Source organism: Mustela nivalis (genome assembly GCF_964662115.1).
Source record: "Mustela nivalis genome assembly, chromosome: 8".
In the NCBI taxonomy this organism is placed as follows: Eukaryota; Metazoa; Chordata; class Mammalia; order Carnivora; family Mustelidae; genus Mustela; species Mustela nivalis.
The window spans coordinates 85,646,117-85,672,716 of record NC_139027.1 but is presented as its reverse complement, the minus strand read 5'-3'; the positions used below and the strand labels follow the sequence as shown (position 1 = coordinate 85,672,716).

Sequence of the window (26,600 nt, the reverse complement as noted above, 5' to 3'; positions counted from 1 at the left end):
TCCTTGGGCATGTGTTATAATGTTGCCAGACGTGAGTTCAATGTTAAGGACTCAACAATGTATATTAAATAAGATTCCTTTAAACAAAAACACTAGTAAACAAGGTCATGAACTGGTCAGTTGATGAAAATGTTGTGATCAGGGGCAACCAACCCTGTGTTTCTTCTTGGAAAAATGATCCAGTATTTGCAAATTCACTGTTTACAGACATTGTGGAACCACAGATAACAACAATAGCTATTTCAAAAGCAATTCATATAAATTGAAGGAAAAAACAAAAAAAAATGTACTTCATTCTGAAATATCCAAAATTATTTAATAATGGGTATTCCTGTTGAGCACGACACAACTTCTCAAACTTAGAATCAGATTGAATGCTGCTGCTTTGGCTTCTAGTTCCACCTTAGTTTATACGTGGTACTTACCTTTTAGTCACAAGAAGTGCTGGAAACACTATTTCAAAGAGATGTGATATAGCAATAACAATGTAGCACAATCTCATCCAGACTGCCAAATTGCATCATCCTACAGGTATCAAGTATTACTGTGCTTCCCCTGAAACGCTAAAATACCCTGCAACATCTCAGTGAGTTTGCTGTGGCATCCTGAGCAATTCTGCTCACATTTTGAGAACCATGGGTCTAATTAAAGAAAGACTAAAGACACAGTGAAAATGGATTTTTTTTTTGTCAGGAATATCCAACTTGGTTATTTTCCAGTATGTATAAAAATGGCATACTTGGGGTGCTTGGGTGGCTCAGTCATTAAAAGTCTACCTTCGGCTCAGGTCATGATCCCAGCAAACTGGGATCGAGTCCTGTATCAGGTTCCCTGTTCCACGGGAAGCTTGCTTCTCCCTCTTCTGTTTCCCCTGCCTGTATTCCCTCTCTATTTCTCTCTATATATCAAATAAATAAACAAAATCTTTTTTAAAAATGGCATACTTGTCAGAAATGGTAGAAAATGAGGCTGGAAAATGAAATTTGAACTAGCAGAGGAAGACTGTGAACGCCACTTCAAAGTTCTTTAGCTGTTTATTCTCAAGGTATTAGAGAGTCAAAGATTTTAAAGAGGGCCAATTGGCAGATCTGTATATAGATATGTTTAAGTGATATGTAGCTATAGCTACGCATAGAGGTAGATGATTTCATATACATATATATGAAAGAAAGAGTGTGCGAGTGAGAGAGGAGGGGCAGGGACAGAGTGAGAGGGAGACCATACAGGACTTCATCTCACAACCCTGAGGTCATGACCTGAGCCAAAATCAAGGGTTGGATGCCCAGTTGGCTGAGTCACCCAGGCTCCCCTCACATATATATTATACATACATATAGGGGAGCCTGGGTAGCTCAGTTGGTCAAGCATCTGACTCTTGGTTTCTGCTCAGGTCAAGATCTCATGGTTGTCTACATCAGGTTTTGTGCTTAGCTGGGAGTCTACTTGAGACTCTCTCTCCCTCTGTCTCTGCCATCCCACCCCCCACCGCCACTGTCTGCTCTCTCTCTCTCTCTCATTTAAATAAATAAATAAATCTTCAAATATATATCTATGAAAAATATATTTTGTATGTATATATATGTAAAATTATAAAATTATATAAAATTCATGATACAAATAAATTAATATATCATATAGTTAACATAAATTATAAATATATTATAAATTAGTGGATATATTTATATTTAATAAATATATATATATGAATACAATATGGTGACTATGAAGGATGGATTGAGCAGAGGAGAAATTGGAGGAGGAAAGACAAGACTGTAAACCTTTCAGCCCAAGAACATGAGAATCTGACCCAAAGCAACAGAAAAGGAAAGGAACACTTTAAGAGGTGATGCAAATTCAAGAGTTAGAGAAGTTAACTATTTATTAGGGATAAAGGTGTATGTGTGTTGTGTAAGTTCCAGTTTCCTAGCTCAGGTCACCAAGCTATATTCAGATTGAGTTTGGAATTCTTTTGCCCACTGTTAGGTGAGAGGATGAATTAAAGCTCAGGTTTAGTCCATGTGCCAGGTATCTTGAACACTGCTGCTGGTCTCCATCACTGTTTCACTTTTCTGTCAATGTTAAATAGCAAGGACTGAGAGAAGGATCTACAAAGATTCCCGAAATAGCAGTGATTTCAGGAACAAGTGCTGGGGGAACCATGGTGAGCAGTGTGGGGGGCTGGAGGATGGAAGATAGTGAGGAAGACACAGAGTTAGGACTGTTGATTCAGCATACACCTACTAGCTATTTGCAGAGAGCACTGAACACAACAGATGACATCTTGCTCTTATTTATTCAAACAGGGGGAAAGGACTGCACAGAAATTAGATTAACTGTGCTTTAAAACTGTATACTCCCCTATAATATTTAGTAAATGAATAACATCTATTATTATAGTACTCTTCTAACCCTTCTGGGGCCTTCTCCAGATAGGTTTGCTCTTTCTCTTTCTCTGTGAGGCTTTTCCTGATCAGCCTTTTAAAAATAGCAACCCTCACACTCCCAGGATCCTCTATGTTCCTTCCCTGTTTTATTTTTCTCTAGAGCTCCTATTACCTGACATACTATATAAATTTATCTATTTATTTGCTTATGGCCTATCTCCTACCATTCTGCACCAGAACATAAGCTCCCCAAGTCCTGGGACTCCTTTTCATGGCTTTCACTGATTTGTTTCAGCACCTAGACTAGGCCCTGGTATTGGATATTGCCATTGGATATTGGAAGACATTGGATAAATATTTGTCATATTTGAATGTGATTATAGTTTTGTTATGTGCAACAGAATTAAATTACTATGTATTTTATTAATAAGTTTTTCCCAAGAAAATGAGATGGAAACTGAGATGTATAGGTTAGGAAGTGACCAAGCAAAGGCCCAGGGGCCAGAAGACCCCACAGGGAGGGAGCCAGGGAGCCGTCTTGTGTTAGGAAGATGGATGTAGCTGGAAAAGTGGGTCATACAAGCCCTGAAGGACCAGCCCAATGTAGACCAGCCTGGGCCTCACCATATGTCAGAGCATTTTCATGGTCAAATATGTTTCAGTGCCCTAGCTTAGAAGTTCTCGACTCTTACATTTCAGGACTTCTTTCCACTCTTCACAATGACGGAGGGTCCCAAAGACCTTTTCTTTCCATGGATTATATCTATTGTATATTTACCAAAGTTAAAACAAATTTTTAAATATTGAATGTATTGAAAAGTAACAGTAATATAACTAAAAAAAAAAAAAACCCAAGAAACAAGCATTGACAAGGAAGTGGAGGAAAAGGAACCCTTGTGCACTGTTGGTGGGAATGCGAACTGGGGCAGCGACTGTGGAAGGCAGTTTGGAGCTTCCTCAGAAAGTGAAAATATAGAACTACCCTACTACCCAGCATTTGCTTCTTAAGTATTTACCCAAAGAAGAGAAGAAGAAGAAGAAGAAGAAGAAGAAGAAGAAGAAGAAGAAGAAGAACAACAACAACAACAACAACAACAACAACAACCACCACATGCCTCACACTTTTGCAAACTGCTTTCATGTCTGACTGAATTCTCAGAGCTGCTTCTGCAGTCTACTGCAATATACTATGTCTTACAGCCTCTAGAAAACTCCATGGCACACTCATGATGGAATGAGAATAAGGGACAATAATATTTAGTATTACTAGGAAAATAGTTTTGACTTCAAGAGCCCTTTCTGAGAGGGTCTTGAGACCCTCAGACCTTGGGCCACACTTAGAGTAGGCTGCTCCCTCATTCAGGAAGAGGACTGTAGAAGGCAACCCAGCTGCCCCCAGGACAACCCCTGGTGAAGTCTTGGAACTCTTCCTTCAAGAGTGTTCTTAAATTATACATCCCCCCCCCAAAAAAAACGTAGAATTATGAATGTGCATTTTTTACTTTTGGCATATCTTGGTGAGTCCATAGATAGGAACATCTTTCAGGACCCATGAAAAGAAAGAAGGAAAGAAAGAAAGAAAGAAAGAAAGAAAGAAAGAAAGAAAGAAAGAAAGAAAGAAAGAAAGGAAGGAAGACAGGAAGGAAGGAAGACAGGAAGGAACAAAGGAAGAGGGAGGGAAGGGAGGGAGGGAGGGAAAAAGAAGTCAAGATTTCAAAGAGCTAACCTTTTCAGAAGAATGAATTATTCATTGTATCTCATCAACAACGTAGCAACAGGGGGAACCTGGGTGGCTCAGTTAGTTTGGCAACTGCCTTTAGCTCAGGTCTCAGAATGGAGTCCAGCATCCAGCTTCATGGGGAGTCTGCTTCTCCCTCTGACCTTCTCCCCTCTCATGTTCTCTTTCACTTTCTTTCTCTCTCTCAAATAAATAAATAAACAAAATCTTTAAAAAAAGAAGTACTGCCACAGTAAGTTTCAACTGAATGAATAGGGCAAAGGAGTTTGATTGTGTCCCTCCAATATTTTTACATGTCATTGGATAATTGGTAAATGGTTCCCCTTAGCCAAGTCAGTCAAAAGTCCTTATAAAAATTATTTCCTGCAAGAAAGAGGACACAGTTTGCTTTGGTGATTCTTTTTACTTTTGTTGATTTTGGAATTGAGAAATGTAAGACTATCTAAAATTGTGCTATTTAATACATAACTGACAATCAGTCCTGGTCATGTGAGAATTCCTTTGGGAAGCACACATTGATTTTTAAACTGTGTTAGATGAGAAATATGTTAGAGAGAATAACTTGAACCAAACAAGAGAAATCTCAGACGACTTAGCACTTCTTTTGAAAAACTAACAGGTAGGTTTTTTAAAAGAAAAATTTGGTCCAAAGTTTCTACTTTGTATTCAAGCTTCTGATGCCTCTTAAATTAGTGCCATTATTATCCATTAGTTTCTATAGCTGAAGCTATTTTGTACCATTTCTAGCATTGACTGAAAAAAAATGTAAATTGCAGTAGGATTTAGGCTCTGGAATGGAGTAGTGTTTTCACCTCTGTTGTAATTGTATGCCAGGACAGGCTGCCTCACCTTAAAATGATTCATGTTTTGAGAGAGATGTGTAACAAATTGCAAGGCTAATCAATGGGAAAATTACCCAGTAGTTGAGGTAGGTTTTAATTAATTATATTGCTAGTTTGTTAGAAGAGAAGGCTTTGAACAGGTAATCAAAGAAACATCACATATGGGCATTTTGTTCCTGTATCACTATGTTTAAAAAGGAAGTTTTTTGTTACCTCCATATCCTGCCAAGGACAGGGAAAAGAATGAGGTGTCCTTCTGGCCACTGGCTGATGGGTCTTCTCTCTCCTTCTGTGGAAATAAATGAAGACCACTCAAATGAGAGCCCACAAATGCTATTTATTCAGAGCTGGCTCTAGTAAGAAAGTCAACCACCATCATATGCATTTGGCAGAGACTCCAAAGCAGACAGAGGAAGGGCGAAAGCTTTATGAAGGAACAGAGGGATGGTTTCAGGTGTGCCCTGAGAGAGACGGTTGGCGTAGAGAAGATGCAGGTGGCGTGTTTTCCTGCTAGGGCCACCGTAACAAGATCTCACAGTGTGGGTGGTTTAAACAACAGAAATTAATTAATTTTCTCACAGTTCTGGAGGCTGAAAGTCCCAGATGAAGGTGTTGGCAGCAGTGATTCTTTTGAGGCCTGTCTGTCTGGCCTGCAGGTGGCTGACTTATGACTGTGTTGTCATATGGTCTTTTCTCTGTGAGAAGGTACCCCAGCATCGTGGTGTCTCTCTATGTGTCCTAACCTCTTCTTGGAGGACATCAGTCAGACTGGATTAGGACCTGCCCTAATGACTTCATTTTAATCTAATCACCCCCTGAAAGGCTCTATCTCCAAATACAGTCATATGCTGAGGTACGGGGTGTTAGGGTTTCAATATATGAATTTTGGGGGGACATAATTCAGCTGAAACCATGAGGTAACTAGACATGGGACATCCCATGTGATTGGTTAAGGGAGCATACCTAGCTTTCTACATATGGTAGTGAATTGTAAATGGGGACAAAATTTGAAGAAGCTGTCAAGCTATTACACCCTGACTGTTTGGGATGGATTGTACAAAGGGTTTCACTAACTGGTTTGGTTGCTGCTGATTTAGTCAGAGTTTCATTGTCATATACAATCTGGCTATTGTTGGCTTATATGTTTAGTCTCACCTGGAAAAAGTAGAATGTAGTGAGAGCAGGCACCTGTTCTGCCATTGACATCTTTAGCCATAGCTCCTGGAATGGAGCCTAGTGGATAGCTAGCTCTCAAAAAATAGTGGCTGAAGGACTGGATTCAGGTCAGAATATTCTTTGGTAACAAGTATTTACACATTTCTTTACCCTTTATAACCAGATTTTCTTATCTACAAAATGGGGATACTCCCATCATTTTAATGATAGTTATTGTTTATCAAACAATTACTATATGTTCAATTGGGATAGACATTTTGAGGTCACCATCTCATTTAATTTTCTGACCAGCCCTATAACATGCTTTATTGTTTTAATTTTACAGATGAAGAAGGAGATCCAGAAACGCTATCTTGCGTGAGTGACAATTACTAGATGTGTGACATCAGTCTGCTTCCCCTCTGTGATCTGTCATTTCCTCTTCTTTAAAAAGAAGAGGACAAAATATCCACATCAAAAGCTTGTTATAAAATCAATAAATAGGTAAAAGGAAAAGCTCTTCCTGTAGCAAAATGCCCATCACTAAGAGTAAAGAAAAAATGGCACCATCATCACACGTCAGAATACATACATGGCCTCATAGTATTTTCACACAAATCACTTTGTAATAAAGGAAGGAAGGTATCTTCACTGGAGAGAAAGGTGGTAGACACCACCTTAGCCAAGTAATGAAATTTAAGCCCACCACTATTGGAACAAAGGCACAGAATGTATAACTTCATAATGATGCTCTGAGAGAGACATAACACTCTGGTATTCCTGGCCAAAAGGAAAAAAAAAAAAAAAAGCATACCTGAATCTAATCTGAATTTAATTGTGAGGAAACAATAGACAACCTATACTGAGGGTATCTGAGGAAATAAATAGACTGAATTCTGCAAAATGTTAAGATTAAAAAAAAATCTAAGGAAATGTTCCATATTAAAGAGACTAAAGAGACATAATAACTAAGTATAACAGATAATCCTAGATTGGATTCTGGGCATTATTATTATTATTATCATTATCATTCACTAACACCCTGCGTGAAGGAGGAGGAATACCTTGCCCCCTTCACAGGGAGTAAGAATTTCCTGTCCCTTTCAAGGTCCTTCTAGCAGGACAAAAAATAAAATCAATGAGAGACAGATTAACAGAAGAAAATCAAATGTAATAGACCTATGTATGGGGAATCAACATAAACATAGAAATTCTAAAGAGAGTATAGCAAAATGAGAGATATATGTCATTCTGAATTAAGTAGAGGGGGACAGGGGTCTGGGATGTCAGAGAAAAGGAACATACTTCACAGGACAATAAGAAGGGCATATGTTTGGTAATTAGATGTTTGCCCTGTCATACAGATGGGTCACTCACATAAAATTTATCTTTGCTAATAATCCTGTTTCTGGTAACATCCTCTAATTTAGATTCTTCTCTGTAGTTAAGGGAGGGGCAAAAGTTTATCTGGAGCCCATAGGATCTCCACTGTTTTTAGCTCAAAATAATCCACATGCCATAGTTGTACATTCTTGTGGGGGTGGGCCTGTCCTAAACCCCTTCACCTGTTATAAAAGATATTAACAGACAATGAGCAAAATGTGGATAAAATCTGAGATTAGAAAACAGTATTACAAATTTTATTATCCTAATTATGATAGCTCTACTCTGGTTATGTAAGAGAATATCCCTGTTCTTAGGAAAATAAAGGGGAGAGTTTGGGTGCAAAACAGCCATGATGTACACAATGTACTCTCCAGCAGTTCAGAAAAAACAAATGGAAGGTGAGGGAACAATAACACAAACACAGTAAAGTGCCCATATGTGGGGAATGGTCGGGGGAAGGTATTATTTAGCCAATTTTCCTGTAAGTCTGAAATTGTTTCAAAATACAAGGTTAAAAATGAAAAAAGGTTTTAAATCCCTTGCCATAAGGATTGCATGAGTTAATACTTCCAACGAAGGTAGACCCTAAAATTTTAGTGACTACTTATTCTTATTATCACAGAATCAAGAAGTGATGGCCACTTCTCTGGGCACCTCCATACCTTCCATTCAGAGTTGTGGAGAATCCAATGAGATGATTGACAGGAAATCCTTTACATAAACTGTGAAGTGCTGTACCCTTGTGAAGGGCTCTAAGCTTGCAACGTGAGCTCCGAGTCTTGTGTGTAACTGTGAAATGGGTTAATCAGTCTTTTTCGTGAGGTAGTTGAGGTACAGAAATCTCAACCAACATCACTAAGATGACAAGCTTGGAAGTCAAGGCCTGGCTTCCAGTCCTGCCCTTTAGATAGCAAGAAAAATTTAGGGAAAAAAAAACTTTGCCACCCTGACATTTTTCATCCAGCTCTGAAAGGTACAGATTGGCTATGAGAGGTCAGGTCGCAACCCCTTAACCCAGCCCTGAGGCCAACCCAGTCACCTTGCCTGGAGCCCAAGGATAGACTGGAAATAGAGGGCACTGTGAATGGGGCAAGCCTAGGGGCAACCAATTGATTTGTATCCTCCCTTCTCTATCTGATGCTGAAAAGACACCTTTCTTAGCCTCTCAAAGATTTGGTTTTCTCTCCACCTGTAAATATTGAAGGAAAGTTTTGGGAGGGGGATAGAGGGGTACTCCTGCATATCCAGGATTCTGACCTCTATATGCATCCAAATACCCCAGGTTGTTTATACTGGTCTGTTTCCTTATTAACATTTTTCTAAAGAGTAAATTAATTAAATTTATAAAGAAATCTAGGAGGAGGAGTCAAGATGGCAGAGGAGTAGCAGACTGAGATGACATCAGGTCACAGGAGTGCAGCTAATTATAAAACCATTCCAAACACCTACAAACCCAATAGGAGTTCAAAGAGAATCAGAGCAGAAATTCTAGAAACAGAAAATCACCAGTTTCTGAAAGGTGGGGCATACAGAGAAGTGAATACTAAGCAATGGGAAGATAGACTGCGAGGGGAGGGGCCAGCTTCCAGCAACTGGTGGAGCAGTGGAGCACAAAATCTGAACTTTTAGAAGTCTGCTCCTCTGAGGGACATCACTCCAGAGGATAAGCACAGATGGAGCCCTCATGGGGACAGTGTCATCACAGGTCCCACGGGGTCACAGAAGGATCAGGGGTATCTGAGTGCAGCAGAGCTCTCAGGTGTCAGAGCAGGGAAGCCAACTACAGAGTCAGAGCCAAGGAGTGAGCTCTCAGCTTGGGGTTACCTTAAGGGGGGTTCCAAGGCACAGTGGGGCCACTGCTTTAAGAAGGGAGCCCAAAACTGGCAGATCCAGGGAGACTCGCCTTACTTCTCTGGAGGCAGGAATCTGCTGGGTTTGGAGACTCCAAACAGGACTTTCTACCAGAGATAGGAACGCTTGGTCACAGGCTAGGTGAGCTCGGAGTGTGGCTGGAGACCAGGGAGAGGGGAGTGATTGACTCCCTTTCTCTGAGGGCACACTGAGGAATGGGGCCCTGAGCTCTCAGCTTCTCTGGCTAGAGGCTGGGAGGATGCCATTATCATTCCCATCCTCCAGAGCTCTACAGAAAGCATTCAGGGAGCAAAACCTCCTGAGAGGAACCTGAGCAGATTACTTAGCTGGCCCCTGGGAAGAGTGGGGTAATTCTGGTCTGCAAAGACAATTGAGAATCACTGCAATAGGCCCCTCCCCCAGAAGATAAGCAAGAACATCCAGCCAAGACCAAGCTCACTGATCAAGGAGAATAGCAGAATTCCAGAGGAGGGGAGGGCAAAGCATGGAATTCATGACTTTCTCCCGAAGATTCTTTAGTTTTGCAGTTAATATACTTTTTTTGTTTTTTCTTCTGCTAATTTTTTTAACTTTTACCTTTTCCTCTTTTAACATTTTTTCTTTTTTTAACTAGTTTATCTTAACAAAACCTTACCCCCCAAAATAATAATAATAATAATAATAATAATAATCTTTTTTGAACCTTCATTATTATAGTCATATTTTATTCTCCATTGAATCTAACTATATTTTTTGTATATACATATACTTTCTTTTTAAAATATTTTTTCCTTATTTGTTTTCTTTTCTTTTTTTTTTCTTATTTATTTATTTATTTATTTTTTTGGTTTATCCCCACAATTTGGGGGTCTCTTCTGATTTGGTTAAAGCACATTTCCCTGGGGTCTTTGCCACCCTTTTAACATTGTATTTGTTCCTTTATGTATTCTTATCTGGACAAAATGACAAGGCGGAAAAACTCACCACAAAAAGAAGAACAAGAAGCAATAGAGAAGGCTAGGGACTTAATCAATACAGGCAGTGGTAATATGACAGATCTAGAGTTCAGAATGATGATTCTCAAGGTTCTAGCCAGGCTCAAAAAGGCATGGAAGATATTAGAGAAATCCTCACGAGAGAGATAAAAGCCCTTTCTGGAGAAATAAAGGAACTAAAATCTAACCAAATTGAAATAAAAAAAGCTATTAATAAGGTGCAATCAAAAATGGAAGCTCTTGGGGCGATTGGGTGGCTCAGTGGGTTAAGCCTCTGCCTTCGGCCGTGTCGTGATCTCAGGGTCCTGGGATTGAGCCCTGCGTCTGGCTCTTTGCTCAGCAGGGAGCCTGCTTCCCCCTCCTCTGCCTGCCTCTCTGCCTACTTGTGATCTCTCTCTCTCTCTCTCTGTCAAATAAATAAATAAAATCTTTAAAAATATGGAAGCTCTTACTGCTCGGATAAATGAGACAGAAGAAAGAATTAGTGACATAGAATACCAAATGACAGAGAATAAAGAAGCTGAGAAAAGAGAGACAAACAAATACTGGACCAAAAGGAGAGAATTTGAGAGATAAGTGACACCATAAGATGACACAATATTAGAATAATTGGGAATCCAGAAGAAGAAGAAAGAGAGAGGGGAGAAGAAGGTATATTGGAAAGAATTATTATAGAGAATTTCCCTAATATGGCAAAGGGAACAAACAACAAAAATCCAGGAGATGCAAAGAACACTTCAAAATCAATAAAAATAGGTCCACACCCCGTCACTTGATAGTAAAATTTACAAGTATTAGCGACAAAGAGAAAATCCTGAAAGCAGCCCAGAAAAAGAAGTCTGTAACATACAAGGGTAAAAACATTAGACTGGCAGCAGACTTATCCACAGAGACCTGGCAGGCCAGAAAGAGCTGGCATGATATATTCAGAGTACTAAACAAGAAAAACATGCAGCCAAGAAAACTATGTCCAGCTAAGCTATCATTAAAAATAGAAGGATAAATAAAATGCTTCCAGGACAAACAAAAATTGAAAGAATTGCAAACACCAAACCAGCTCTACAGGAAATATTGAAAGGGATTCTCTAAGCAAAGAGGGACTCTAAAAGTAGTAGATCAGAAAGGAACAGAGACAATATATATTAACAGTCACCTTACAGCCAATACAATGGCACTAAATTCATATCTCTCAATAGCTACCCTGAATGTTAATGGGTTAAATGCCCCAATCAAAAGTCACGGGGGTATCAGATTGGGTAAAAAAACAAAACCCATCAAAATGCTGCCTACAAGAAACTCATTTTAGACCCGAAGACACCCCCAGATTTAAAGTGAGGGGGTTGAAAACAATGTACCAGCTAATGGACATCAGAAGAAAGCAGGGGTGGCAATCCTTATATCAAATCAATTAGATTTTAAGCCAAAGACTATTATAAGAGATGAGGAAGGACACTATATCATACTCAAACAGTCTGTTCAACAAGAAGACCTTACAATTTTAAATATCTATGCCCACAACGTGGGAGCTGCCAACTATATAAACCAATTAATAACAAAATAAAAGAAACACATTGACAATAATACAATAATAGTAGGGGACTTGCTCACTGAAATGGACAGATCATCCAAGCAAAAGATCAACAGGGAAATAAAGGCCTTGAATGATGCACTGGACCAGATGGACATCACAGATATATTCAGAACATTCCATCTCAAGGCAACAGAATACACATTCTTCTCTAGTGCACATGGAACATTCTCCAGAATAGACCACATCCTGGGTCATAAATCAGATCTCAACCGGTATCAAAAGATTGGGATCATTCCTTGCATATTTTCAGACCACAATGCTCTGAAGCTGGAACTCAGTCACAAGAGGAAATGTGGAAAGAACCCAAATACATGGAGACTAAACAGCTTCCTTTTAAAGAGTGAATGGGTCAACCGGGAAATTAAAGAAGAATTGAAAAAATTCATGGAAACAAAGGATAATGAAAACACAATGGTTCAAAATCTGTGGGACACAACAAAGGCAGTCCTGAGAGGAAAATATATAGCAGTACAAGCCTTTCTCAAGAAACGGGAAAGGTCTCAAGTACACAACCTAACCCTACACCTAAAGGAGCTGGAGAAAGAACAACAAAGAAAGCCTAAACCCAGCACGAGAACAGAAATCATAAAGATCAGACCAGAAATCAATGAAATAGAAACTAAAAAAACAATAGAACAAATCAACGAAACTAGGACATGGTTCTTTGAAAGAATTAATAAGATTGATAAGCCCCTGGCAGACTTATCAAAAAGAAAATAGGAAGGCCCCAAATAAATAAAAGCATGAATGAAAGAGGAGAGATCACAACCAACATCAAAGAAATACAATTATAAGAACATAGTATGAGCAACACTATGCAAACAAATTCGACAAACTGGAAGAAATGGATACATTTCTAGAAATATATAAACTATCACAACTGAACCAGGAAGAAATAGAAAACCTAAACATACCCATAACCAGTAAGGAGATTGAAACAGTCATCAAAAATCGCCAAACAAACAAAAGCCTGGGGCCAGACAGCTTCCCAGGGGAATTCTACCAAACATTTAAAGAAGAATTAATTCCTATTCTCCTGAAACTGTTTCAAAAAATAGAAATGAAAGGAAAACTTTCAAACTCATTTTATGAGACCAGCATCACCTTGATCCCAAAACCAGACAAGGATCCCACCAAAAAAGAGAATTATGGACCAATATCCTTGATGAACACAGATGTGAAAATTCTCACCAAAATACTAGACAATAGAATCCAACAGTACTTTAAAAGGATTATTCACTACAACAAAGTAGGATTTATTCCAGGGCTGCAAGTTTGGTTCAACAGCCACAAATCAATCAATGTGATACAATACATTAATAAAAGAAAGAATAAGAACCATATAATACTCTCAATAGATGCTGAAAAAGCATTTGACAAAGTACAGCATCCCTCCCTGATTAAAACTCTTCAAAGTGTAGGGATAGAGGGCACATACCTCAATATTATCAAAGCCATCTATGAAAATCCCATAGCAAATATCATTCTCAATGCAGAAAAACTGAAAGCTTTTCCACTAAGATCAAGACCACGGCAGGGATGTCCATTATCACCACTGCTATTCAACATAGTACCAGAAGTCCTAGCCTCAGCAATCAGACAACAAAAAGAAACCAAAGGCATCCAAATCGGCAAAGATGAAGTCAAACTCTTTTGTGGAAAACCCAAAAGACTCCACTCCAAAACTGTTAGAACTTGTAGAGGAATTCAGTAAAATGTCAAGTTATAAAGTCAATGCACAGAAATTAGTTGCATTTCTTTACACCAACAACAAGACAGAAGAAAGAAAAATTAAAGAGTTAATCTCATTTAAAATTGCACCCAAACCATAAGATACCTATGAATAAATCTAACCAAAGAGCCAAAGAATATGTTCTCAGAAAACTGTAGAGTACTCATGAAAGAAATTGAGGATGACACAAAGAAATGGAAAAACATTCCATGCTCATGGATTGGAAGAACAAATATGTGAAAATGTCTATGATATCTGGAGCAATCTACACATTTAATGCAATTCTTTTCAAAATACCATCAACTTTTTTTCAAAGAAATTAAACAAATAATCTTAAAATTTCTATGGAACCAGAAAAGACCCCTAATAGCCAGAGGAATGGTGAAAAAGAAAACCAAAGTTGGTGGCATCACAATTCCGGACTTCAAGCTCTATTACAAAACTGTCATCATCAAGACAGCCTGGTACTGGCACAAAAACAGACACATCGATCAATGGAACAGAATAGAGAGCCCAGAAATAGACCCTCAACTCTATGGTCAACTAATCTTCGACAAAGCAGGAAAGAATGTCCAGTGGAAAAAAGACAGCCTCTTCAACAAATGGTGCTGGGAAAATTGGACAGCCATATGCAGAAAAATGAAATTGGACCATTTCCTTACACCACACGAAAATAGGCTCAAAATGGATGAAGAACCTGAATGTGAGAAAGGAATCCATCAAAATCCTTGAGGAGAACACAGGCAGCAACCTCTTTGACTCAGCTGGAGCAACTTCTTCCTAGAAACATTGCCAAAGGCAAGGGAAGCAAGGGAAAAAATAAACTATTAGGACTTCACCAAGATCAAAAGCTTTTGCACAGCTAAGGAAACAGTTAACAAAACCAAAAGACAACTTACAGAATGGGAGAAGATATTTGCAAAGGACATATAAGATAAAGGGCTAGTATCCAAAACCTATAAAGAACTTAGCAAACTCAGCACCCAAAGAACAAATAATCCAATCAAGAAATGGGCAGAGGGGGCACCTGGGTGGCTCAGTGGGTTAAGCCGCTGCCTTCGGCTCGGGTCATGATCTCAGGGTCCTGGGATCAAGTCCCGCATCGGGCTCTCTGCTCAGTGGGGGGCCTGCTTCCTCCTCTCTCTCTCTGCCTGCCTCTCTGCCTACTTGTGATCTCTCTCTGTCAAATAAATAAATAAAATCTTTAAAAAAAAAAAGAAAGAAAGAAAGAAATGGGCAGAGGTGGGGCGCCTGGGTGGCTCAGTGGGTTAAGCCGCTGCCTTCGGCTCAGGTCATGATCTCAGAGTCCTGGGATCGAGTCCCACATTGGGCTCTCTGCTCAGCAGGGAGCCTGCTTCCTCCTCTCTCTCTGCCTGCCTCTCTGCCTGCCTCTCTGCCTACTTGTGATCTCTGTCAAATAAATAAATAAAATATTAAAAAAAAAAAAAGAAATGGGCAGAGGACATGAACAGACATTTCTGCAAAGGAGACATCCAGATGGCCAACAGACACATGAAAAAATGCTCCATCACTTGGTATCAGGGAAATACAAATCAAAACCACAATGAGATACCACCTCACACCAGTCAGAATGGCTAAAATCAACAAGTCAGGAAATGACAGATGCTGGCGAGGATGTGGAGAAAGGGGAACCCTCCTATACTGTTGGTGGGAATGCAAGCTGGTGCAGCCACTCTGGAAAACAGTGTGGATGTTCCTCAAAAAACTGAAAATAGAGCTACCCTATGTCCCAGTGATTGCACTGCTGGGTATATATCCTATATAATCGTGGCGCTCCAAAGTGGCACGTGCACCCAAATGTTTATGGCAGCAATGTCCACAATAGCCAAACTGTAGAAAGAACCTAGATGTCTATCAACAGATAAATGGATAAAGAAGAGGTGGTATATATATATATACAATGGAATACTATGCAGCCATCAAAAGAAATGAAATCTTGCCATTTGTGATGACGTGGATGGAACTAGAGAGTATTATGCTTAGTGAGTGTGTCAGTCGGGGAAAGACAACTATCGTATGATTTTCCTGATATGAGAAAGTGGAGATGCAACATGGGGGGTTTGTGGGGGTAGGAAAAGAAAAAATGAAAGAAGATGGGATCGGGACAGAGACAAACTATAAAAGACTCAATCTCAAAAAAACAGACTGAGGGGTGCTGGGGGAGTGGAGACAGGATAGCGTGGTGGGGATATGGACATTGGGGAGGGTTTTGCTATGATGAGTACTGTGAAATGTGTAAACCTGGCGAGTCCCAGACCTGTACCCTGGGGGATAAAAACACATTATATGTTTATTTCAAAAATTTTAAAAAAGTAGAAATGAGAGAAAAACTTCCAAACTCATTTTTATGAGGCCAGCATTACCTTGATCCCAAAACCAAAGACCGCTTCAAAAAAGAGAATTACGGACCAATATCCTTGATGAGACATGGAAATTCTCACCAAAATACTAGTCTATAGGATTCAACAGTACATTAAAATGATTATTCACCATGACAAACTGGGATTTATTCCAGGGCTGCTAGGTTGGTTCAAAGCCACATATCAATCAATGTGATACAATACATTAATAAAAGAAAAAACAAGAACCATATGATACTCTCAATAGATGCTGAAAAAGCATTTGACAAAGTACAGCATTTTTTCTTGATCAAAACTCTTCCCGGTATAGGGATAGAGAGTACACACCCCAATATCATCAAAGCCATCTATGAAAAACCCACAGCAAATATCATTCTCAATGCAGAAAAACAGAACTTTTCCACTAAGGTCAGAAACATGGCAGGGATGTCCATTATCACCACTGCTACTCAATAGTACCAGAAGTCCTGGTACCAGAAGTCCTAGCCTGAGGCCAGCATTACAAAAAGACAACAAAAAGACAGACAGACAGACAGACAACAAAAAGAAATTAAAGGAATCCAAATCAGCAAAGAAGAAGTCAAACTCTCACTCTTTGCATATGATAGGATACTTCATGTGTAAAACCCAAAAGACTCTACTCCAAATCTGCCAGAACTTGTACAGGAATTTAGTAAAAAGTCAGGGTATAAAATCAATGCACAGAAATAAGTTGCATTTCTTTACACCAACAACAAGACAGAAGAAAGAAATTAAGGAGTCAATCCCACTTAAAATTGCACCCAAACCATAAGATACCTATGAATAAATCTAACCAAAGAACCAAAGAATATGTTCTCAGAAAACTGTAGAGTACTCATGAAAGAAATTGAGGATGACACAAAGAAATGGAAAAAACATTCCATGCTCATGGATTGGAAGAACAAATATGTGAAAATGTCTATGATATCTAGAGCAATCTACACATTTAATGCAATTCCTTTCAAAATACCATCAACTTTTTTTCAAAGAAATTGGACAAATAATCTTAAAATTTCTATGGAACCAGAAAAGACCCCTAATAGCCAGAGGAATGGTGAAAAAGAAAACTAAAGTTCATGGCATCACAATTCCGGACTTCAAGCTCTATTACAAAGCTGTCATCATCAAGACTGTATGATACTGGCACAAAAACAGACTAGAACAGAATAGACCCAGGGTCTAGACAACTAGACAACTTCTGGGTCTAGACAACCCGACAACCTCTGGGTCTAGACAACCCAGAAATGGACCCTCAACCCCATGGTCAACTAATCTTCGACAAAGCAGGAAAGAATATCCAATGGAAAAAAGACAGTCTCTTCAACCAATGGTGTTGGGAAAATAGGACAGCCACATGCCGAAAAATGAAACTGGACCATTTCCTTACACCACACACAAAAATATCCTCAAAATGGTTGAAAGTCCTCAATGTGAGAAAGGAATCCATCAAAATCCTTAAGGAGAACACAGGCAGCAACCTCTTTGACTCAGTTGGAGCAACTTCTTCCTAGAAACATCACCAAAGGCAAGGGAAGCAAGGGCAAAAATAAACTATTAGGACTTCACCAAGATCAAAAACTTTTGCACAGCAAAGGAAACAGAACCAAAAGCACTGACAAAATGGGAGAAAATAATCGCAAATGACAGATCAGATGATGGGCTAGTAACCAAAATCTAGAAAGAATGTATCAAACACAACACCCAAAGAACAAATAATCCAATCAAGAAATGGGCAGAGAGCATGAACAGACATTTCTGCAAAGAAGACATCTAGATGACCAACAGACACATGAAAAGTGCTCCACATCACTCAGCATCAGGGAAATACAAATCAAAACCACATGAGATACCACCTCACACCAGTCAGAATGGCTAAAATTAACAAGTCAGGAAATGACAGATGTTGGCAAGGATGTGGAGAAAGGGGAACCCTCCTACACTGTTGGTGGGAATGCAGGCTGGTGCAACTGCTCTAGGAAACAGCAGGAAGTTCCTCAAAACGTTGAAAATAGATTTACCCTATGACCCAGCAATTGCACTACACTGGGTATTTACCCTAAAGATACAAATGTATCTTTACCTTGAAGGGGTATGTGCACCCAAATGTTTATAGCAGCAATGTCCACAACAGCCAAACTATGGAAAGAACCTAGATGTCCATCAACCGATGAATGGATAAAGAAGATGAGGTATTTATATACAATGGAATACTATGCAGCCATTAAAATAGATGAAATCTTGCCATTTGCAATAACCTGGATGGAACTAGAGAGTATTATCCTGAGCGAAATAAGTCAATCAGAGAAAGACAATTATCATTTCATTTCCCTGATATGAGGAATTTGGAGAGGCAAAGTAGGATGTTTGGGGGTAGGGAAGGAAAAAATGAAACAAAATAAGATCAGGAGGGAGACTAGCCATAGGATACTCTTGATTTGACAGAACAAGCTGGGGGTTGCCGGGTGAAAGGGGGTGGGGAGAGGGTGGTTGGCTTGTGGATATTGGGAAGGGTGTGTGCTGTGGTGAGTGCTATGAAGTGTGTAGGCCTGAAAACTCACAGACCTGTGCCCCTAGTGCTAGTAATATATGTTAATTTTTAAAATTAGAAAAAAATAAAATAAGTAAGTAAATAAATAAATAGAAATCAATAGGTTGGGTAGAAAACAAATGTTTCTTCCTGATCTTAACATTGTATAATGGGCTCTAAACAAATGAGTACCTGAGATTCATTTTTAGCTGACTACATACAGATTTGTTTCACTGATTAAATATGAAGAACACATCTATAGGTGATGTTCCTCCCTGAGGGGCTCAATGCATTTTACAGAACGGCATCACAGGTAAGTCAAAACCAGAAGAGAAAAGGTTTAGAGAAAACAGTCCTTTAAAAAAAAAAAAATCAGCCTCTGTTTCCCCACTTGTAAAAGAATATGTGGGTTTATTGTCACAGCTGAATGGCAAAATAAACAGGAAGAAATATTTTCTATAAACAGTACTTAAGTGAAACAAATGCCCCAGATTCAGCAATATTTCCTTTAGGAAATATTTACTTTTTAGTTACCCCCCAAACTCAAATACTTCTCAACTGGGAGATTCACTGAGCCTCCTGATTTGACTGCTAACCAATAATGACTTCCTCACAGGAGTGTTTCCTGTGAAACAGCCCATCATGGATCAACAGTGGATGGGTCAGTGGGGGAGCCATGAGTTTAAAAACTGAAAAGAAAATTGAAGATGGTATGAGCAAATGGATAAGAGCAAGCAGGTTTCTGATGCAGGAATTTTCTTATTTGGAGAAGTAATTTTATTTTTATTTATTTATTTGTTTGTTTGCTTTGGTTGTTGTGCTTTGTTTTGTTTAAGGAAAGGGATATAATGTGCCAGGACAGCCCAGGAACGTCTTACAAATTCATAGATTAATAAAAAACATTAATAATCTGCTTCTATTTGATGTTCCTCTAAGCAATTAAACTAAAGGTTGTCAAAATATCTTATTTACCATTACACTTCGAAAGAAATAAGCATCAATGGATAGCTTTATGTACATCAACTAGATTTCTGATTTCTTCAGGAAGCAATAGATTAAGCCACTCAGGTACCACTTCATTCACTATCTCCAATCATAAATAATAAACTCCATCCACTTAAAATTTTACAACAGTGATTTGCATATTTGCCTTCAGGTGGTAATTTTTCTACAAGCATCGAGTTAATTGTTATTTGGCCACTCTTATTTAACTTCTCATTAAGATTTCTTTAATGTAGCCAACGTGTCAACTTTAGATCTTTCATGCAAAGAAACAAGAAGTATATAAAATACAAATACAAAACAAGTGTATACAAATTGTTTTTTTCCTTCACCATTGAAGTTCTTTAACACCATTATTTATTAATTACTATAATTTATTAAGCATCAGATTTCAGGCACTAAGGGAGACACTTTTAACTCGAGATCTCTACTTCTTAAAAGGAACCTTGAAGGTTGGTACTATTACAAACCCTACACAGAAGAGAAAAATCAAGGTCCACAGTGGCCTTTCAGCTGATAAGGGGGTTACTTTTCCCCTTGCACCCTTGCATTACTTCCTCCCATTCTCCTCCCCTCCCGCAAGGCCACAGAACTCTATCCTGCCCCCCCCCCCACTTCTTTAAACTTACTTTTAGCCTCACTATAATATTTCGCAGTAGTGGAATACTGTGGTCATTGCTGTTAAATCCCGTGACACATTATCCCTTCATGCAGTTCTGGACAATTCTAGGTGTCAGAAACCATTAGCAAAACTGGGGAAATATTGAGTATGCTTTTTTAACCCATACTTTTGATTGAGTACAATGCATATTGCCCAGTCAGTTTTAGTTGAACTTCCGTGATGTTTTAAATTTCTGCAAACCTTTTGAGGGTAGGAAAGAGATTTTATTCACCTTTACTTGTCTGCTGCTGAACCCGGAGTCCCCAGCACACAGTAGGCAGTCCATAGTACTGAATGAATTGGGTATCTAGGCAATCGTTTTATTCTTAAAAAGCCTTAATTAGGTAATTGAACGTTATACAAATTTTTAAAATGGTATATTTAGTGGAGGCTTTGTGTCTTCAAAATGATACTAGCCCCTTAAGGGACCTAAAATTGAGAGGACAGCGGGTAACTTGTCCCTCTGGGATGGATGGGCACTATGTGGTACTACTATCACTCACCTCAAGCTAGTTCTACTTGGGAGCTCCCCCACACCTGTACCGCTCTCAGTCAGGGAGAGGACCCCCGGGGGTACGGGGTAGGGGAGCGGGGACCCAGCGCCACCCCACGCACTCGGAAAGACACGTTGAAGTTCAAAGGACCGTGTTTATCAGCAAACAAAGGGCGGCGCGGTCTTGGGTCTTGGGACCAGCTGAGGCCTCCCGAGAAGGGCAAGAGATCCGCGGTGACATATGGACATTCCGCACGCGAGCAAAGGGACACTCGATCTGCGACTCCCGGCGGCCCCACCCACCAGCTCCAGCTGCCGGGCCCAAGTCGCCGCCCGCTCCCGCGGCGGATTCTCCACGCGCGCAGAGGGCAGCCTCGGGCGCCACCGTCCCGAGAACTTTCCCATCCTTCCGGGATAGGGGCCGGCGGTAGGGAGGGGCGGGTAGGTGGGGGCCTCTACGGAATTCCTTCCCCGGACTTGGTGGGCGGCCCTTCGCAAGTGGAAGGTGGCTGGTTTTCAAGTCCAACCCCGACCCTAGGGCGCCCCGGAGAAGCTCCGGGGAGAGAGGACCAGGCGGCGGCGCGGGAGGAACAAAGGGAGCCAGCGGGCCGAGGAGGATGCTGCGCTCCCCTGCGCCCCACCCGGCTGGCTCGCAGGCGCTGCCTCCAGCGCAGGTAGCCCGGCCAGCGGCGCGGCGGGAGGGTGTGTTCAAGCGGGGAACACAAAGACTCACTTCCGCGGGGCCAGGCGCCCGGAATCCCCTGCCCGCCACTCACAGCCTGTTCACATTTCGCATCCCTGCCGCCCGCGGGACCTGCGTGCCCGCCGAACACCCCGCGCCGTGCCGGTGCAGGTAACCCTGGTAGGAACTGGGGCTGGCTGCAGGCGGCGGCCGGGAAGAGGCATGCCTTTTTAGGCAACCGCGCCGCCCGCGCAGCCCCACGCAGCTCAAGTCTGCAGTCGCTCTCTGCCAGAGACAGGGTTCCGCGCGCAGTCGGGGAGCGCCCCGCGGTGCACCCCGACTGGCGGGCCAGGGGCGCGGGGAGCGGACTGTGCAACTTCCCAGCGCCCGACGCCCGGCCGCTAGGTGAGCCCAGGCCGGGAAGGGGCAGGACAGAGGCGCCGGCAATGGGAGGGGGACCCGAGGCGGGCGGAGGGGACGCGCGGAGCCCGGGGGCGGGGCGCGGCGCTAGCTCAGCTCCGGGGCCGGGAGCCACCGCCTAGCCGCGCGGCTCCGGGCCGCGCGGTCCCTCCCGCCGCCCGCGCCGCTGCTGCCGCCGCCGCCGCCGCCGCCGCCGCCGCCGCGCTGCCGGGAACAATGAGGCGCGCGGCGCGGGGCTGAGCGCAGCGCGGCGCCGGCCCTGAGACCGAGCCACACGCCGCGCCTGCAGCTGCCGCCCGGCGCGGAGCGGCTCTGGCCCCGTGGAGGTGATCCCACAGGCCTCCCGGGACGCGGGCGAGGTCGTTCGGGGCCCCCGAGGTGGCGCGGGGAGGCTGCTCCGCGGAGGCGGGGGAGGCCACCAGCAGGAGGATCTTAGCCGCGCGCTCGGCGTCGGCAGACCCCAAGTTCCGCGGCGTGCGTCGGCCGCCCCCGGCCCGGGCTCCCGGCTCCTGGCTCCCGCGGGCGGCCGAGGGAGTATGGGAGCGCGTGGCGCGCGCGCCCGAGCGGCTGCCCGGGAATAAAATGTGACACGCGCGTCTTTGACTCTAGCGCTGCGCGGCCGGGGAACGCCAAGCACCGCGGGGTCGGACGCTGAGAGGCGCGGCGTCCGGAGAAGGTTGGTCCAGGAGAGCTTGGGATCGGGCGGTAGGAATACGTCTGTCTCGGAGTCGCTGCAGGCTGTGCACTGCCCTGTAGGGAGTTAGGCTCGGCGACCTGGAGCCAGACAGACCTTGAGAGGGGGAGGTTGAATGTTTTGGGGGAGAAGCAAGACATTCTTCGAGAGGGTGAGCGAACAGGAGGGCTTGAGCTTTGGGGACGGGCGGACACAGCTGTGCTCCTGCGGTTCAGTCAATAAAACGGCAATCTTATTTTTTTTTTTTAATTTGGCTCTGGGAAGGAATCGAGATTTTTAATTGCCTTCCTCCTCCCCACCCCCATGTAAAACTGCACTTCCTAAAGCTTGAAGTGCGTTCTATCGATCTCTAGTTTACTGTAGCTATATGTAGGGACAGAAGGGGTTCCTTAGAATCCCAAATACCTGCGTGTTCATTCTAGGCACTTGTACGGGGAAAACTCTTGCTTTTAAGTTGTACTTTTCTACGTGTATAGAGAAGATATTTGATGCATTCTTTTGGGTAAGCAACGTTAACACCCATTTCTTTAGGATTTGACGGTGCCAGGGAACCGAACGAAGTTAAACTTGTGGCTCGCAGCAAGTGATGCCTTCCAACGAGAGCTGAATAGCTGTGTTTGGAGAAGCCCTGCTTTCCAGGAATTTAAATGAGACTTTTTGTGGTTGCCTTCCAGGTCTCTCCTCCTAGTACCATATTTGTTTTGTCAGGCTGAACTTTCAAAGCTGTTTTATAATCCGAGAAGCACTTGGGGAGAAAAGTTATGCTTGGCTGGTTTTTTGTGAACTTATTTTTACAGGGTCATGCTGAAAATTTGACGAAAAGCAAACCATATTTGGTTGAAATCTTTGTTTTCTGTGCCTTTTGCGTTCTAACAGTGCAAGGGCTTGTTGATCCTCTGCACTGGGAACTGGCTGCTTGGGTGAGGGTATTGTTGGAGCACTTGCAACAGATTTTGTCTTAAGCGCTTTGGGCATATTTAAAAAGCCTCATGCATGTTACTCGATAATTACTTTTTTTTTTTTTTTGGAATTTTGCTCAATATATTTGCCATTTTGAGATAATTATGACCAATGAAGAATTTCAAAAATTGAAGTGCTGTGTATGTGATTGTATTGTTTGCAAACTTAGGGCTAATACTTCCTTTCTAAGAAAAAAAAAATGATGTGTGGCCTTGAACTTATTTTTACCCACTTTCCTTCTCCCATTATTTTTCTAAAACTGGCAGCCAGAGTTTTTGCAGCACTCCAGGGCTTGCTTTTCTACTAAAGCTTGAGAAAAACTGTTGACAATGGTGAATGAGTATTATGATCAAAACAGAGAACAACCTAAAATAATAGGTGAATTGCCTTAAATTTTACAGTTACGTTAAAAGCAGGGGCACTCAGACATGTTGGAATCTTGATCCAGTTTTTATTGTGCTTGATGTAAATTTAGCATTTTACCTTTTGGCTTGGTGCAGTTGGACCTTCTGGAATTTTAAGTGAATTCTCTTGGCAAAATTGTGAGGTGAGGTGAGGTGAGCCTCGGCTCTTGGTGGAATTCTGAGCCCCACAGTTTAGACAGACAATAGAGACTGTTGGAGAGTGGTCAGAGCAAAGGCCAGCATTTGATGGGTTTCTTAGGTGGTGCAATCTATCTAGGAAGTAAAGATAATGAAATGAGGATGTGCAGACTGGAGGGTTCAAGGCCGAGATAATTTAATGTTTAAAATAAGTGAATGGGGGCACGTGGGTGGCACAGTGGGTTAAGTGTGTGCTTGACTTTGGCTCTGGTCATGATCTCAGGGTCCTGGGATGGATCTGCATTCACCGAGGAGTCTGCCTGTAGCTTTCCGTCTGCTCCTCTACCCACTCGTGTTCTTTCTCAGCCTCTAAAATAAATAAATAAATCTTCAAATTAGATAGATAGATAGATAGATAGATTGATAGATAGATATGGACTTATTGGGCAGAGAAGGGCAATCAATCCACTACGCTCACTTTCTGGTGAGGAGAGTTAAGAAGAAAAGGAAGGGTTTATTTACTCTGGGGGTGAAGACTTAAGTTGGGGCTAAGGGTGGATTTGTGGTCAGCCAGTGAGATACAGGTGAAATAATGAAGGGGATGCTGAGAAAGCCCTGGAGGTGCTTGCTTCCAGAGCTTTTTTCCCAAGGTTCTCCTCTTTCCGAGATGATTCAAGTATGTCTCTGACCTATTGCTTATACTAACTGCAGTGGTATACTATAGGTCCAGAATGTACCCAAGCGTTTGTTTGCCAAGGGCTCCTTACTTCTTTCCTAAAATGACAAACTCATCCTGAGCTTTCTGTGTCTACTGCTAAGATCAATTAAATGCTGAGTTCCTTTCCACAAACTTGGAAGTATTTACCCTTTGAGAAACACTTGATTTTCGATTTAATGCCTCTTTCCCAATACTTCTGAATAAAAATATATTAGGCATCGATCATGGGGACAATCTTTAAATATTCACCCTCTCTTCGTTTGTGATGTGTTTTTCCCCCTCTTGGATCTTCTCTTATATGATCTTAAGTCTTGACTGATTAAGTTAAATAAAGTACTTCATCTGACTTGCTTAAATGTCTAAGCATAAAGTAGTACCCTCATGACAGGTGTTTAAGATTTTAAGCATTGAAAGCTCTTCCAAAAAGAACTATGGGATGAAGTTCACCACTGAGTGTAAAAGAAATAATTACATAGAATCAGATGCTAATTTTGGAATCAGGAAAGTGCAGGTGTACATTTACATAGCAATTTTCAATGTTCTCAACAGGTGGAGGTCAAGGTCAAGATTGAGTGTGCTGTGGAAGCTGACCAGCTACTGTTAGTGGATAAAGTCAGACTTTCAGTTTAATGTATCTGCATTTTTCTGAAAGCCCTCCTTCCTACTTTTGAGAGATTTGTCTGTAAATATAATTAAGTACACAAGGCACAGACAGAAGTATCAGAGAAATATGGATTTGTTATGCCCCTTACCAAATCCCATCCTAATCTGCAATTCCAAGTCCAACCCCCTCCCCCCCCCACGCTGAATTGGTGGGAAACAGTTGCAGTGCTTGGAACCCACACCACCTGTGGGCGAAGTGGAGGCAATGCATTTCAAGGATGTGAGGTGTGAACTGGACGTCATAAGGTCTTCCAGGCAGCAGTGGTTTGGTCCAGCACTAGCATAGGTCCTAGACCTGCTGCTGCTGTGTAAAAGCTGGTTACCAGCAGTTGCCTTTCCACTGTCTTCACTTGGCCACTGGCAGGTTCTGGGTCATCCCACAGTGAGTGCCGAGTCACTTCTGATTTGGGGAGGAATTGCTCTCTGGATGGAAATGATATCAGAGAAATGCACCCACACTCCTCGGGATTTCTCTGCCCAGAACTGTTCTTTGTCCCTTCTGGGTTCTGCTGCCCCCTGTAGTCTTCCCTAGGAAAGAATTCTGAATTTGAAGTAGACATGGGCTCTAACAAGGGGGTGTGTGGGTTGGTTTTGCAGTTCTTCCTCAGAGAGCGAAGAAACAGCAAGGAAATCTCTTGGCCAGTGCCCTCAAACCCGAGTCCTAGGGAGTACTGTCCCTGCAGAGCAGGTCTTGGAAGCAAATCTGAGCTGGACCAGCTTCCAGGGCTGGGAAATGAAGCCATAAACAGATTAAATCCTCTCCAAGGTGGCTTCTCTTGCTGGGATTCCATGCAGTTGGAATTGTATACTCTCGCATACTTAACAGCGAATTCCCATGCTCAGAGGCAAATCACCCTTTAGTTAACATGCTGGACATCCCTCCAAACACCATGTGGCCCCAAGAGAGACTAGTAACTCCAAGGATAATCACAGTGATTGCTCCAGATTTGACTGTGAACCATACCCTGCCTCTTGCTCTGCCCAGCTTATCATAGTACACCTAGCCCCAACCCCGGGAGGTACAGCTATTCCCATTTTACAGGTGAGCAGACTGAGCCTTACAAAGATGAGGTACCTTCCTCAAGTGTCCCCTAGTAGGAGAGTGGCAGAGCTGGGTTTGGGACCTGGGTTTGTGTGTTCGGAAGTCTGTGCGGTGAAGATT

General features: G+C 42.0%; 1 protein-coding gene and 1 long non-coding RNA gene across 6 annotated transcripts in view; one reads left to right on the top strand and one right to left on the bottom strand.

Moving 5' to 3' along the window:
- LOC309871121 overlaps positions 1-21,569 on the bottom strand; it is a 59,264-nt gene extending 37,695 nt beyond the window's left edge. The window contains exons 1-2 of the long non-coding RNA XR_014315045.1: positions 21,493-21,569; positions 5,178-5,253 (exon numbers count right to left, since the gene is read on the bottom strand). This is a non-coding gene — a long non-coding RNA (uncharacterized lncRNA). The remainder of the gene's footprint in view (positions 1-5,177; positions 5,254-21,492) is intronic.
- ST6GAL2 (ST6 beta-galactoside alpha-2,6-sialyltransferase 2) overlaps positions 21,242-26,600 on the top strand; it is a 79,986-nt gene continuing 74,627 nt past the window's right edge. The window contains exon 1 of one of the 5 annotated variants that reach the window (XM_082743812.1): positions 21,242-21,433. The gene's annotated coding sequence lies outside the window, so the exon portion shown is untranslated. The other 4 variants (XM_082743814.1, XM_082743811.1, XM_082743813.1 and 1 more) reach the window with 4 other exon arrangements.